General features: G+C 34.3%; 1 pseudogene; it reads left to right on the top strand.

Annotated features, from left to right (window-relative positions):
* The first annotated feature begins 10,861 nt into the window (after nucleotides 1-10,861).
* LOC128235496 (uncharacterized) lies at nucleotides 10,862-13,629 on the top strand (annotated as a pseudogene).
* The last annotated feature ends 1,541 nt before the right edge of the window (nucleotides 13,630-15,170 follow it).

Raw genomic sequence — 15,170 nt, 5'->3', positions numbered from 1 at the left:
ACAAATTCACAGTTTTCAAGTTTGAAAATTTATCCGTCAGATTCTCAGCTACTAACGGTTGAAATGTTCTAACTGACAACTTTAAAGAGATGATCATTGACAGTTTTAAGATCCATACGTGAGGGTCCTTGTTGCTACTGTGGCTTTTGGTATGGATATGTTAGTCCCAGATATCATCTTTGAGGTACACTGGGGTGCCCCATGAAATGCCCTTTCATACTGGCAAGAGGTTGGAAAGGCCGGGAAGCTTGGCCAAAATGCCATAGCAGTGCAAAGGTCGCCGTGAAAAAGACGCCGAGATTTAGCACAATTATTAACATTGTTTTAATATTCCAAAAAGGAATGAACATTCTGATGAAAGATATCGAGTTTAATTTGAACGAAATAGCATAATAACTTAGCAGATCGCAGTAATCTTTATGTTTTTTGCGCAACATTTTTTTTATATAAGATTTACCTACGAATACTACCATCTAAATAATCAATTATCTTTTTGTTCACATTTAATTTGTATGCTTCTCGCTAAATTTTACCTGTTTTCTCGTAAACTGTTTGTATGCTTTGGCATTATTGCTTGGAAGTTGTTGTTGTTGTAATTTGAACAGACCGATGTATCGTTTTTACTTGTTTGTCCAAGCAAAATATCAAATTTATCGTTTTTGTTTTTAACATTGATAATTAGTTTTCTGAATGTTCCACCATACAAAAATACATCATTTCACATACAATCTCGTGTCGCTGCTTTACGGCCGACTTGAAGTTCCCAACGTTTTCGTAGAACAACACTTCCTATCAGACATACGTTATGTTAATAAATTGTGTTCTTGTCAATTAATGAAAACGGTTTGTTTTAAGCTAGTTAGATTCTACTTATTTTAAAATATATTCCCCTTTTCATTGTTCACGTCACGAACTTATGCTTTTTTGGGTTCACAAATGATGAAATTAAACTAATGTAAAGTTTAACGCTTTATACACATAACACGAAGATATCGCATTTCACAATAATGAATGCTAAATGTTATGGTGTCTTTCTTATACTTAATTCCGTGTTTGAAGTATGTTGTCGGCATGTATAATTATCTCGCGTGAATTGAATTCTCTTTCATTATGCCGACGAGTAGTATGCGTCATATCGAATGAGCGTTTAAATGTTCCCACCTTTTCATGTGTGAAAATAATATGGCGTCTTAATTATGAAGATTCACACTTTTCACAGTGTGTGAAAGCGATTTATCGCAGACAGAACCGAGTCGTTGTCATTCGACTGATTACAATTGCGCACTTATTGTAGTATAACAAAACAATTTTGAAAGAAAGCTGAGCAAATCATGAATCATAAAATGGTAAAGACAACTGCAGATCATTTTGTATAAAAAACATAATACTGTATATATTAGTGTATACTGAGCCTTAACTATAATATGATTTTATCACAGACATTATTTAGGAGTTTAAAACATAATTATAAATTAATAAAGAGAAAATTATAACTCCATATTATAGTTAATGTCTGTGATATAATTATAAACATATTTTAATATTAAACTTTAGACTGATAGATTTTATAGTTTTTTACAGCCCAAAGAACACACGCAACGATCACAGAAAGAACATATTTTTTATATACCTATTTACCCTCCCCATCGGGTTATACCCATTCGGCGAGCACGCTACGTTTTACAATATTTTTACACATTTTAATAACATTTTCTCTTCTTTAATCGTAGCGTGGGTGCTTTGGACTATATATATATATATAGGTTACATTCTACACAATATGTAAAAATCTATGGTTCAGGTTTTTTTTACTTGTATCGCTGTGTAACCGGATTATCTATGTACTAATATAAAACTTATATCAATGTGAATCTCGTTTGTCCAGGTTACATAATTATCAATGTGAAACTTGTATCACGTTTGTACAGATGTACCTATGTACAATGTGAAACTTAAATCACGTTTGTCCAGATTACATATTTACTAATGTGAAACTTGTATCTCGTTTTCCAGATAACCTATGTACCATTGTGGAACTTGTATCACGTTTGTCCAGATAATCTATGTACCAATGTGAAATATATCACGTTTGTCTAGATGGCCATGTACTAATGTGAAACTTGTATCACGTTTTTCCAGATAACCTATGTACCAATGTGAAATATATCACGTTTGTCCAGATAACCTTTGTACGTATGTGAAACTTAAATCACGCTTGTCTAGATAACATATTTACCAATGTGAAACTTGTATCTCGTTTTCCAGATTATTTATGTACAATGTGAAACTTATATTACGTTTGTCCAGATAAGGCCACTCCTTTTTTATTTTTTGGTTTACAAGAATTTTTGGAAAAAATGTCCACCGGGTGGTCGAAAAAAAAGAGGAAAAAAGACACAAAACATTCTCTTTAAGGGTGAAAATCAGAGAACAACATAAAAACGTTGAAAATATATATCATTTACTTGACATTTTAAATTTTTAAACTGCTATTGATGCATGTTTTAATACACTCCAAGTTTCAAAGTTCTAATTAAACACACAGTTTAAATCTTACATTATGTGGATATAAAACATCAATGAAATTGACTATAAAACATGTTTACATGTATAATCCACACTTTTTATCAAAGATACATTGAATATTACTCAGCAAGACATTTGTTTAGCTTTAAGGGTATGCTAAAGCAAAAGTGACTGCAGAACACTTAAAAACTGACACATATTAAATTGAAAAAAAGTGAAGGCGAATTTTACGCATTAAGATACACAACAATTGCACTGTATTAAAACAATATATTACATTTTCTAAACATCGTTTCAGTTATTTCAATATTGGAAAATGTCAATAAAGTGAAATAATTACCAATTTTGTAAATAAGGAAGTAACATTTTATGAAGACATTTGAGCTTTAATTTTGTGAAAACAATTCTTAAAAAACCAAAAACCAAACTAGACCTACATTTGAATTTTAATAACCTTTACCATGCGGGGTCCTAGTTGTGTGTAACCCGATCCATGCTAAGCCCGAATATTTTCGGACCGGGATATTTACCAAGGGATGTTCACCAAATCCATTTCAAATTCAAATATTGCAGGAAATTACCATATCAGTACATAAAAATCACATAGCAAAATAATAAATCTAGCATGTGAGTTAACTTTATGTACCAATGATAGTAACAGAGAAATCCATAATTATGTATCGGATATTTTCATCTTCTACCAACTCCGCCATTTTGTGTATACATGCGTTCACAGGGCATCTTTACTTCATTCTTGTTTATTTTTCTTTTTTAAAGAGTATTCATTGGTTACAACAACAAATCTCATTTATAGTGAAATATCAAGTTCATTACAAATTGAAATGGACTTATTCAAAATAGTTTTCCGTGTTGTTTTATCTAAATGTTTTGCACACAACTCCTGGCATAAGTAAATGTCATTGACACATGTGTTCAACTCTTTCATTGTTTTTACTCTACCATTAACACAAACATGAATAAACATGTAATCTAGAATAAACACAAGCTTTACATTGACTCAATGACATGTATTTCCAAACCATTTTTTAATTTAAAATCCATAAACAACACCGACCGAACTTGTGAAACTAGGTCACCGGTGTCAACTTCGAAATTATACTTTCGATTTCACCACTCACACTTAGTGCACTGTTATATGATATTTAACCATAAAATGTTATAAAATGTTTTTCTCATACATAAATTACAGATTTTTGTGTCTACTAATTCGATGGCAGCCGCTGACACTTTTATTTTTTATCTATAAACTGGGAGTAAGATTATTGGTCACAGCTATATACAACAATATTTTCATGACCTAAATTGGCGGGGAAAACAAAAATCACGTGACAGTTATTGTTTGTGTCGGCTGTTAAATTTGCCAATGTTTATTGTTATTGTTATTTTAACAACTCCTGCATGTTTTAATTAATTATTTCATACAAAGAAAGACTGCTATCGTCAATTCCGCCATTGCCACCGGTGCGCTGCCATAACAGTTGACTGGCTCACATGGTATCACTATAAATTGGCGAATACGGCTACGAAACAACAAACCAGTCAAGATCTACTGCATTCGTACTCTTATCTGTTCGTTTTTCTTTCGTTTCGCACCAAAATCAATACGGTCAGGAAAATAATTTCGAAAAAAAGTGAAATTCATTTTTTTTTTTGTACTTTTGGAAAATTAGACCCGCCGGTTTTGTAAACCAATTTATATAAAAGTAGTGGCCTAACCAATGTGAAACTTATATTACGTTTGTCCAGATAACCTATGTACCAATGTGAAACTTATATCACTTATATTTGGGCTAAAAACACGATTTATGTTGAGAACTCTCGATTTGTGATTACTTTCTCAGCAATATTAAATTCTCTGGATGTAGTTGTGAATTTTGTATTAACTCATGGATTTAATAGGAATAGTGACGATAAATGGGTTGAATAACTTTTATTAGTTTAAATATTTGTTATGGGAATCGCAGTCTTGTATGGCTATATATCCATATTAAAACAATAAAAGGCAATGGAACGCTTGGTTTCTTATTTGTGAGGTAAGTGAACTAATTTTAAAGGCCTTAAAACTTATGACTTTATCGTTGCTATAAGTTGTTTGAATTTTAACTTATATCACGGACCTATAAACCATGGATTGACAACTGCCCGATATCGGTGAAACGATAAGAAATAATAATTTACCCACAATCATAGCGCGCGCTCGGCAAATATCGGAATATTCCGCCGATTCTCCGATCGGTGATTAACGGCAATCTTCGGTTATTACCGCCAGCTCTGCTAATAATTATTTTTTAACACCGCCATGTCGCAAGTAATATGTTTGTAGTTTGTCGTTATTGTATTTTCTCTAATTATCGAAGTATTAATCAGGACTTTATATGTACCAAATGAAATTAATATTTAATTTAATAGGATGTATCGATCATTATTTAGAGATTAAATAGTCGTCCTTTTAAAGCAAGTACGTCTTCAAACGGAGATTCCTATAATCAACCTTACAGTTATGCCTTGTTCGTAATAGATTTTATTTAAATTAATAACTGATTTTTAATCAGATTCCATTGGACTATTATTAACTCAAATGAAAGTACCGCGCATTTGAGTAAATTTTAATTATAACGCTCAACATGTTTTCCTACATGTATATATTCGGCCGATGTCATTAAAGCCCGCTTTTTAAAAAAAAAGGGGTATCAACTTGTTTCAATTTAATGTCCTTGATATTGGCAGATAAAAATGATTTTTTTTTTATCTTGGGATGAAGATTTAAATTTAGATGAAATTCTAGGTGACTATACAGATGCATATTTTGATGATAGTGATTCTGATTTTGCTTCCGAAACATTGCCTAAAACTAAGACCGTTCTTCAGACCGGTTATATTTGCCCACATTGTGCTAAAGTTTGGAAACCATTGCCGGTTTTAGGGGTCATGTAAATAAACAACACATGGAAACAACAAGAAAAGGTATTTGATCATGAATAAATGTCTGTTTTTACTATTAAAGTTTGCAACTAGATTGAGTCCACATACTGAAGAGTTTGTGTGATCTACGTTAAGACATTTTCAATATATCAAGGTTCAAACACTCTGAAGTGAATCATCATCATCATCATCATCATCATCATCATCATCATCATCATCATCATCATCATCATCGTCGATATAATCAATAAGTCCATCAGCAGCACCTTCATCATTCAATTAATAAAATATAATCATTGTATCCATCTTATTAATCATCATCCCCACCATCATCATCATCATCATCTTCATCCAATAAATCATACATAATCGATTGATCCATCATCATCATCATCATCATCATCATCATCATCATCATCATCATTCATACATAATCGATTGATCCAATATCATCATCATCATCATCATCATCATCATCATCATCATCATCATCATCATCATCATCATCATTTTCAGCCATTACCATTCAAAGTTCCAGTTTAAACAAATAACATTTCAAGATTTAAAAATTTAATTGTTGGAAAAGGCAAAAGCATTTAACAAGTAAAAAACTGTATACAAGTTACAACAAATATCATGGTCAACACCTCAAACAATCATCATCATCATCATCATCATCATTATCATCATCATCATCATCATCATCATCATCATCATCATCATCATCATCATCATCAAAACAAAACACGTCGCAACATCATTCATTTGATTTTAATTTGACATCAAACAACATAAACATGAACATTTTAAGAAAACTTAGTAAACGTAGGCAACTTTTTCACATTAGACCGACCTGCAGTCGGCAGTTCGTTTCTAAAGAAAACCAGTAAAATGTCAAATTTACCCATTTTGAAAGACATTCGTACAACCTTAATATAAAACTTATATCAAAAGTATCACTACATTGAATAGTTCAAATATTTATCTATCATATTAAATCATAAAATTAACGCCGGGAATGTTAATAACAGAACCTTATGCTTTAGAAAAAGACATTGAATTTTGTTAACGATTTTATCTCTCCCGGTTGCCATAGTTAGGCAAAGAAAAGTAGAAGAAATATCAGGCTACAACTAAAATAATATACTACCATACAACAAATATATCACAAAATATATAAAATACAAACCAAGGGCTAGGTTACAGCAGTGATTGCGACGATTGCACCGGATACACACAGCACAATTTTTCGACTGAAGCAAGATGGCGGACGTCTCGAAAATGATCACACGGTAAGATCTCGGATTGAAATCGCGCTGCACGCGTGAGTTTGAGCTAATCGCATAAACACAGACGAGAGTTGCCAATCTATGGTTTATAGGTCCGTGCTAATATGAACCATTTTAACATCTTTTTTTTTGTCTTGGAATTGGCCAATTGATGCGAAATGTTTGCATGAATATTAATTCAATTAAAAAGACAACTTCATGAAATATTTTCAATTGGCGTCATGTTCTCAGTAACGTACATGCACAACGCGCTTTGTTACAACTGGCGAAGAACAAGTGAATAAAGTCTTCATTCGAAGCAAATTAATATTGCCTTCCGACGTAGTATTTATGGCGAAATTTATCACGTTGTATACACGCACTGTATAATAAAACTTAGAGGAGCTGCGAAAAACATAATTAATGGAAAACGTGTGATGCTTTTGGTAGTGTGATGTGTTTACCTGTACCTAGTATGATATCTTGGCGTACTTGATTGTTGCTTCTGAAACTGGTTTCTCGCAGAAAAGATTTAAAAAAAAAATCATTTTGGATTGTGGCAAAACAAAATATATTCCAACCTTGTTTAGTTCACGTGAGTATTTTGTTTGTTACAAAAGCGCACGGTGTGTATTCAACACAATGGGGTCTCAATGCCAATGTGACGATGCATTTGTTCTGCAACAGCACAGACATCCGAAGCTGAAGTGCAGTCTGCACGGACAAACGCCGAAGTCTCGTTTCCAGACGTGCCCACATCAGTTGTGCCAGCTGCCATTACACCTCTGCAAGATCATGGAAGATTGCCATCACTCTGCCACTCTCCACTGCTGACTATAAAAGAGGTTTCAGTAAGTACAACTTAATTAAAACACTCTAATGACTATAACAGTAGACACACAAGACGTTGACCACATGAAGGACTTTTGCAAAGCATTCAACGTTATAAACCAACCTACAATGTATGGGTATCCACCAAACAGAGGAAGATCAACACATTCTTTAAGTAAAACTAATGCGAATAATTATACTGATGCTGATTTGTTGTCTGTGCAAAATAAATTTATATTATTTTCTGCAATTTTATTTCTAAACAACAAAGAATTTCCTATTTGAAATCAATTTTTAAAATTGCTGAAAATACAGGAAATTGCAATATTTACACAACATGTACTGATTTTTTCTTCCAGCAGAAGGGGCAAAATGATTTCACCTTTTAAATTTGGCTACTACAATGTACTTTTTTCTTCCTTGCGCCAACCTAGAAGTTTTCAGTGCCATCCGGATACAAATTTTAAATATTTCGTTTTTGTTTTTATATAACATGAAACATATTTTGCTTTGTATGATATTGCATGGTTTTAAAAATATACATCGCCATTTTCATGGCTGAATGCGGCGATTTTGACATGAGATCAAAAATATTTTTTCACAGATTTTTCAATGATTTTATTTTGCCTGCTTTTTATACTCCGTACCGTTTGATACACGTATCATTCTCTGTCTTTTCGACAAAACATGTCGAATAAACCAACTAAACGTTGAGTGAAAGTGTGGATGCTGTGTCACAGCAGAAGTGCCTATTTATGGATCTTTCACGTGTACCTTGGCCGCCAGGACAGGACACATCAAGGCCTCGGTCAAGTGGTTATGAACTTAACACAGGAAGTGCAAAATATAAACAAATAAATAAATATCATACATGTATATATTTTGAAAATTTCTTTACAGGATTATCACTGTTAAAAAGCTTGTTAGCAAACTGATTAGATGGTTTTGGGACAGTGGTCAGCATCCGATTATCAAAAGATTTCAAGAGCCAAGGGATGCTTGATACTTGCTCAATAAACAATACAACATAGAGTGGATGCTGTGTGACAGCAGAAGAGCTTATCTTTGGAACATTGACTATGGACGCCCGGACAGGACACATCATGGCCTCCGTGAAGATGTGGTTATGAACTTGACAGAGGACGTGCAAAATAATCTGTCAGGCGAGGCATGTATATTTTGACATTTTTTTACAGGATTGCCCCTGTTAGAAGGCTAGTAAGCAAATGGATTATATGGTTGTGGGACTGTGATTTGCATTAGATTCCCGAAAACTTAAGAAGCCAAGGGATGTTCGGCAGCGGAGGCAGTTCAAGATCCTTCAGAATGATGCTGTGGTAGCAACAGTGTGGCAAGATTAACGCATTATTTACCACCTTGCCACCATGAGCCAGCCTGCCAGGAGACGTATTTTAGTCAACCACCTAGAGCTGAGAAGTGTATGGGCGGAGTGGATCTACACGATCAGTTCCGAGCAAAATACAACATTGGATGTTGTGGAAAACATGTCTTTGCGATATATATTTTGGTTCATCTTAAACTGTTGCATTGTCAACACTGGACTTTTGTATCAGGAAGCAGCTACACGGAGTACGTATGAACCTAAATTTCATGTTAATGTCCGATTGCCTGGAGGAAGGACCACTTGCAAATACCAGATTCGTTTCTTGAAGAGATGTAACATTCCTAGAGATGTTGGCTGTGCAGTGTGTATGATGTATTTGTGTAAGGAGTGCCACCTGCCCTATCATGAGGCAGTGCGTGCACAAAGAAATGCTCCTGCCTGGCCATGAACTGTTAAATTGGAATAGTATTTAATATGTACCAACATTTGATGAACAATTCAACATGTATATATATTTTGTCAAAAGTCAAATCATAGTATAAAATGGTTTAAACTTATCCCATGATAAGGTACACGAACAAAAAAACGAGGTATACTGTATACTGTATACATTTCATTTGCATACAAACGACTTTAAAAATGATATATTTTGAAAGAAAAATATAGGAAAAATGCTCATGCAAACCCAGTGAGCACGAGTTTTCGACATAATATAAACAGAATACATTATTTATTTAGACATTTAGTCTTGGAAGCCATAAAATAGTAAATTTAACATTTCATTAACCGTTCTAAAGCGGTACCTAACAATTCTTGATAAACATATCAATTACAATTATATATATATAGTATGTATGCACTGTGCTGTTTGTAGAGTTTTATGCTGTTTTGTGTTTCTTGTTTGTGATTTTGTGTGTCTTTGGCGTTGGCCCAGTGTCACTAAACCGGGTTTATGGTTAAACTTTTTGCTACTGAGCTTGTTTCTGTAGCTTTTTGCATAAATATTACCATTAACACCATTTATTAGATAATTAAATTATCCACATATAGAGAATCGGCAATAATAAATGTCAAAAATATTATGACAGGTCAGGTCATAAGGGTGCATAAATAAGCACTAATAGAGCCAATACAAGGACTGCTTATCAGGAGTTGATTATTGACGGGTCTTGATTAGCTATCCACTGACTACTGAATTGACGGAGGTCTTATCTGGTCTTTCACCTAAAGGGTTGACAGAGAGACGTGAGGATGCGCAAAGCGACGATGTAAATTCTAAACTAAATCTACTTTTAAAACTTTAAAACTTAATACGTGTTGATCTAAGATGTATTGTTAAACAGATCGTTCATTTGTTGTTGTCATTATACGTTAAATGTTTAATCAATACATGCCTGTGTGATATTTCATTATTTTTTAAAACTTGAACATTTCGACAGCACTACTCCCTCTCTAGTGAAGTGGCTGTCGATAAAGCAATGGTAAAGTACACGGCCCGCCTCTCCTTCTGTCAATACATGCCTGCAAAGCCTAACAACCGTGGGATCTAAGTATGGATGCTCTGCGACTCAGTGAACGTGTACCTGGCCAAATTGGAAGAAAACCTTGTGAAGGAAAATAACCGTAGTGAGCATGGACTTGGACACCATGTTGTGTCGCGACTCACAAGTTTCATTAGAAACACGTTTAGATGGTTTCTTTGACATTTTTACCGGCTTGTCCCTTACCGAAGATCTGATGGTCAATGGTTTATATTGATGTGGTACTGTACGTGTAAACAGGAAAGGCTTTCCTCTGGGATTAAAAAAGCCAAGGGATGTTCGCGGACGGGGGACTTCAAAATAATGCAGAAAAGGGGATACAAATGTCACAACATCAGTATGGATGGAACGAAAACCCGTTTACACCTTGTCCTCCCTCTCGGACCCAGAGGACATGAACACTGAGAATGGTGCGAGAAGTGATGGATATTCATCAGCCGCACAACATGGCAGCATACAATGAGTCGATGGGTGGAGTGGATCTCCATGATCAAGTACCCTTTAGGCCGGGATTCCAAGATGGAGCTACGTTTTTTGGTTCCTTCTAAATAGTGCTAACGCTAACTCAATTATTCTGTTCAAACAAGCATCATCAAGGCCACGCTTCACACATCTGGATTTCCGCCAGGAACTTATCAACCAGTTGATAGCTGGATTCAACAGACACAAGAGATCGTCGTTTGAAAACAGACCCCGTGTTGGAATAGCTCTTGAGAATGTGTGACGGTTAACATGCAAGTATCATGCCCTCTTGAAACAAAGAAAAGAAACGATATATGGATGCGAGATATGCAATGTTCATTTATGTTAACAGTTTCACATGAGTTACCATACTCTCCCTGCAAATACACGTCTGCCACCTATGTAGGCATAGCAACAAATAAAGTGAAAAACTCAACAACAAAAAATGCCCATAGATTACCTTTGTAAATATTGTATTAATTTTAATTTATAATTATTTTCTTCACCAACTCCATGTATATTAATAACAAGAAGAAAAAATAACATTCTTAGTAAAAAGAAACCCCCATTAAATTTCTGTGAATCCCAATCAATATTCTGTTTCTTCCCTCCAATATGATAAGTTGTACAACATTTGAAAAAGAAATAGCTTGAAACAATCTTGCTAGTAAATTTACTATTATTTCAATATTAATAAATCGTAAAGACATACACTCACATCAAAATGATAACATTTAATTTTAGTGTAGTAAATATGAACATAACAGGGCGTCTTTCTACTGACTCTCCCAACATACCTTTTTATGATAAGATGTACTACATTTGTGATAAATATAGCTTGACACAATTTTTTAACAATTCTAGAAAGAATATATTTAATACAAGTAAATATTTTTGTCACAAAACAAAAATGAAATTGAAGTAATAAAACAAAGCGTAATTATTATCTGTTTTGTCTTAAGACAAAAGCTAATTTATTAGATTATTTGATTTAAAATAAGAAAATATGCTCTCAGTTTTTCAGCGTTCCAAGCTAAATTATGTGATGTAAATGTTTTTTGATAATTAAACTCGGAACTCGGTCCTCATCACAATCAGGGATCAGTATGAAATATTATCTGTCATGACTTATTGGAAAAAAACTCCACCCAAGGATTGATATTTCAGCCATTTTGGGAAATAAACTAATATTTAATAATTTCTTGATTCGCAAAAGACAGCTTTGTAAATTCCCTTTTCGGCATTTTCACGACGCAAATTTTCACAAGATGTCAAGGGTATTTTCCCCAAAATGCTCCTGATATGCATTCGTTCTAATATACTTTTATTTCACACGTTTATTGGGCAGTTGTTTGGACGCCCAATATACTAATCTTAAATAATATGTTACGAGGATTCAGTATTTAATTTTTGACATTGAATAAAAGTCATTTTCACTTACTGTGGTAGCAATTCTCAAAATGCTACGGCGACGGCAGCCCACAGAAAAAGGACATAGTTGTAAGTTTGTTCCAACTTTCCCAACCTGTAATTTTCACGCTTACAAATTATCACCATTGAGTTCTTCGCACCTACAGCTAACCTATATTTTCTATACTAAAAACAAAAACAAAAAAATGATTTACACACAAAAAACTTGTTCTTGCTGTATACTTGCAGATTATTATTTCATTGTTTTTTTTATTTCGGATAATATTGGTTTATTCTGTTTGAAATGCATATTGGCTGTAGTATTTCAGACAGGAACATGGCAAAGTTCTTAAGGCACGAGAGACGTTTGACTGCTCTGGATACGACCCAAGGAACCCAGATGACAGAGTTGTTGACGTGGACAGGAAGAAGACACTGACTGAAATCTTGAAGAGACATAATAGGACATGCAACTGCCTTCGATATGCAGATGCAACAAATACAGTCACTCAGAAGTCAGAAGTTTCCATTGATAAGAATGAAGACATTCCATTGATAAAATGCTGTCCTCCATCATTGGCTGAAATTAACAATGCATGTTCTATCTTCAAAAATAAGCTTTGTGTAAGTGATGAAGAGAGGCATAAGCTTGAGCGACAAACAATAGGTCAGTCTGATAGTAAGAAGTGGAAGGATGCCAGGCGTTATCGATTGATTGCTTCAAACTTCCATAGAATATTCAGACGAAAAGCAAAAACCAGCCCAAAAGCCACTGTAGATGCCTTGTTGTATAAGTAGACCATACAGACAAGTGCCATGTTATTTGGTTTGCAGCAAGAGGACTTGGCCGCAAAGCGGTATTCTAAGGAAACTGGTGCCAAGGTTGTTAAGAAGGGCCTCGTGGTGGACAGGGAGTACCCTTATCTGGGGGCCTCTGTGGACAGGGTTAATGTTGCAGAAAACAAAATCGTAGAAATAAACTTAGGGAATGACATTGGCCGAGGCTGCTAAGAAACTTAAGTGTCTCAAGCACAATGAAAATGATGACATAGTTCTGAACCCAAGTCATGAATATTACACTCAGATCCAGGGCCAGATGGGTATTCTTGGAATCCCTAAATGTGACTTTGTCATTTGCACAAAGGAGGATATTTTTATTCATGAAGTAACATTTGACTCCATATTCTGGGAAGATTGTAAAAGAAAGCTTGTTACTTTCTATGAAAATATTATGGTTCCAGAAGTTGTCTTCCCCAGAGTGAAACATGGCTTAGAGTCTCATGTGTATATGTTGGTAAAGTAAAATTCAGTGCAGGAGGCATATTTGCCTCCTAAAGCTGAATAACTCGTATTATTAGTCGTAAACACTAGTGCTTTCATATCATATTGACACCTCACTCAATGAATGTTGCTAAGTTATTATTGAATATAAATGTTACTTTGTTTGGCAGTTTCGGAGTAGGTATGTAGTCAACACTGTGTAGATTATCGCTTTAAACACCATTTACAAAATGTGCTCCGCATACTCTTGTATAAAGAGTCACTATGAACTTGTTTTTGCCATACACTGGCGACCAGTAGCTTTGATCCACGATTTTCGCCGACCTTTAGACTTTTTTGGAATTGTGTGGTAAGGCATCTTTTCGACAGATCTTCTATTGCTGCATCCTCTTCCACCCATAATGAAAAAAAACAAACAGAGTCTCCACATTCAGAACAAATTGATCAGTGTCATTTTTTTGGCGTTGTTTACTACTCCCCAAATAAGGAAATCACATCAGGGAATCTTTTTAACCGATACTAGCGATAGGCGAGTTAAAAATAAACACTGTAACGATTGGTTTGATGTGGTAAATCCAAGAGCGTGACGTTTTTTTTTTTTTTCTAAACAGGTAACGGCCAAATTAATAAGTTTCCGATAGTCAATATTATCGAGCATGGAGTAGCCCCCACTTATCAGATGTTAACCCAGAATGCATTGCAAAGGAAAAGTGACCCGCGCATGCGCATTGAATCAATGAACTGGTCAATTGTTTGGTGTCTTTTTGGTTGTGGACCAGTGGCTGTCATGTGTTTTAACGCGCCATGACACGAGGACGTGAAAGTTAATGTACACCAAAATATACAAAATATAGAAATTGACATTAAAATAGATCAAAGCACAGATACACGTGTACACGTGTATATGAAATACCTGTCACATTTTTACTGATTAAAGTGACATTATTGATATATTACAATGGTGGGTTTCGAGCTTAATTATGCATTAATACATGTTGTTAATCATAACAAGATTGGGTTCATATGTGAAAAAGACGCCGAGATTTAGCACAATCATTAATATTGTTTTAATATAACAAGGAATTAATAAATGTCATGGTTCTTATGAAAGATACCGAGTTAAATTTGAACGAAAATAGCATAAATATTAGTATTTCTTACTTATGAGACTGTACTAGACCACAGTAATCTTTCAGCATTCACTAATCCGTTTATATTGTTCCGCTTTCTACTGTCAAATGCACGGTGGTTACACTTGTATGAATTGATCCACTTTAATATTGCACAATTTAAACTATACAATATACTGGATAAATACTACTCAATCTAACTTCTTTTAAAACAACCTATCGGACTTCTGGTAAATTTGTGTTCTATCAATTTGTTTTATATAAGCATTCTAGATTTTAATTGCAAAATAGGTCAATACTACTGACTAACAATCTTTTTGTTCACATATTATTGTTATGCTTCTCGTTAAATTTGACCTGTGTGCTCGTAAACTGTTTGTATGCTAAAAGTTGTTGTTGTTGTTGTTTGAACAGACCTATGTATCGTTGTTAC

Source organism: Mya arenaria, chromosome 5 (assembly GCF_026914265.1).
Source record: "Mya arenaria isolate MELC-2E11 chromosome 5, ASM2691426v1".
NCBI classification, from domain to species: Eukaryota; Metazoa; Mollusca; class Bivalvia; order Myida; family Myidae; genus Mya; species Mya arenaria.
The sequence above is the reverse complement of the archived record's forward strand: the minus strand, read 5'-3'. Positions and strand labels throughout refer to the sequence as shown.